The sequence below is a fragment of the Ambystoma mexicanum genome (genome assembly GCF_040938575.1).
Source record: "Ambystoma mexicanum isolate Mex_15411 chromosome 12 unlocalized genomic scaffold, UKY_AmexF1_1 Mex_chr12_unloc.2, whole genome shotgun sequence".
In the NCBI taxonomy this organism is placed as follows: domain Eukaryota; kingdom Metazoa; phylum Chordata; class Amphibia; order Caudata; family Ambystomatidae; genus Ambystoma; species Ambystoma mexicanum.
This window is the reverse complement of record NW_027182323.1, coordinates 6,953,086-6,955,052: the sequence shown is the minus strand read 5'-3', so window position 1 is coordinate 6,955,052 and position 1,967 is coordinate 6,953,086. Positions and strand designations below refer to the sequence as shown.

The following is a 1,967-nucleotide window of genomic DNA, read 5'->3' as shown; positions in this document are numbered from 1 at the left end:
GGTCGTGAACATGATGCAGCAACTCTATATAGCAATCTACGTTTAAGGGTAGCCCAAACTCTGATATCTGGATCCTCCCAATCTATCTATGAGTGCAGCCACTCTGGTACTTAATGCATATTTCCAGTTTTGATTTGATCATCCCTTTTGCTGTATATTGTATAGGCGTTCATAAAACTGTCCCATACTTTGGTCTATAAAGTCTGGTACACCCCTAATTTCTATATGTGGCAGTGCAGAGTATGCACATGGCTAGTCAGAATGTGAGATTCCTTGCACAGCACTAAGCATATGTTGCCGCTACCGACTTTTTTAGCATGTCATCCACAAATGTTTGCACGTATGTGCAGTTTTTAATTAACAGAGTTCTAATTCGGTATGTGCCAGGAAAAAAAAAAAGTGTTTCCGCCCGGTCTCGAACCGGGGACCTTTCGCGTGTTAGGCGAACGTGATAACCACTACACTACGGAAACTGCCATGTTAGCACTGAACAGTTTGACTTACTCTTCACACTCCTCCTTCTGTGATGTATGTTTTGGCCTGTTTTCAGCACTCAAAGCCTCCTTGTATTTCAGTTTCTCTTACTGTTGTTGGATAATTGTGTTGTAGCTTCACCAAAATCCTACCCCCATCAGGATAGTTTCTAAGAAGTTTGTGAAATATGGTGCCAAAGGAAAACTGTTACATGCACCCCTGCCCCAAATGTGTGCACGGCTCCCTTCCATGCCCCAAACTTCTCCCTATGCATAACCACCACATGGCACCACCCAATATCAATGGCCCCTCTTGCTTCAGGCACAAACATGACAGCATGTGTAGCTTCCATATCCACAGGCCCAAAGACGTAGGGTTTGCAAAATCCCCACCCAGATAAATACCTTGTCCCAGCCAGATCTGCGTTTACCCACCATACCCTGCAGTATATTATTAACCTGACCCATACATCTCAACCTCTTCGAGTTGCCCTGGCAAATTAAATCAGATTTAGCCAGAGAGAGTCCACTGAAATCAATGGGCTGGTGGGCGGGCTAGCCATATTTATGAACTGACTCCATAGTAAGTGACACCCCACGAAATGTGTTAATTGAGTGGTAGGCCTCACTTTTCTGTTAGGAATGGATGATGGCCCTCACGTTGATAGTTGGGTTCCCGGGGCACGGAGCGGGATAGGGTGGGGGGCGGCGGGAAAAGGGGAAGTGACAAGGATAAGCACGGGCAAGGCAGTTGCAGGTAGGAGGTGTATGAATAACAACATGTTGCGTGTGACACCTGCCTCCTGTGTCTTTGTACTGCCCAGTGCTGGCCCTGGGGTAGAAGGTCCCTCACCCCGGGTCCACCCAGTGGCAACGAAGGAGAGACATCCTATGCGTGGGAGGCTACAGCGCCGGGAAGGCGAAGCGCATGGCAACGGAGGCCCAGGAGAGGGAGAACTACTGGTGGCCGTGGCAGTGAGGGCGTTGCCCTGCCTATGTATCGGAAGATGCAGGAGGCTGGATTGTGCCCGGGGGTCCGCAGCAGTGATTGCCAGTAGCAGTGGTGAGTGAGGGAAGGGAGCAGGGAACCAACGGTGCTTGTGCCTCGCTGCAGCTGTTAGAAGAAGCCCCTCCCTCCCACATCTCATAACCCCACGGTGCTGGTACCTCACATAGGTTCCAAGGGTGAAAGTGAGTGTGAGTTCTGTCCCGTCATCCGAGAAGCGGAGACCGACCGGAACCTTCTGTAGTGAATCGCTACTTCTGATATCTTATTCAAGAAGCCATGCCCAAGGGCATCGACCCCGCTACCCTCGCACAGGAAACAAGAGATGGATCCAGCATGCCTCATCGTCAGTGAAGGACTCAGATCAGGGCGGTGGAGATGGGCCAAAGAAAGAGGTCGCCTTGAATCGGAAGACGTCCATAGAGAAATAGACAGGCTTTTACTGGTGAAGGAGGAACTGGCCTTGTCTGAGGACAACCTACTACTAA

The 1,967-nt window shown here is 49.9% G+C and overlaps 1 non-coding gene across 1 annotated transcript; it reads right to left on the bottom strand.

The window, feature by feature from the left end:
* Positions 1 to 400: 400 nt before the first annotated feature.
* On the bottom strand, positions 401 to 473 carry TRNAV-AAC (transfer RNA valine (anticodon AAC)). Its single transcript has one exon. It is a non-coding gene; the product is annotated as a tRNA-Val (tRNA).
* Positions 474 to 1,967: the final 1,494 nt, after the last annotated feature.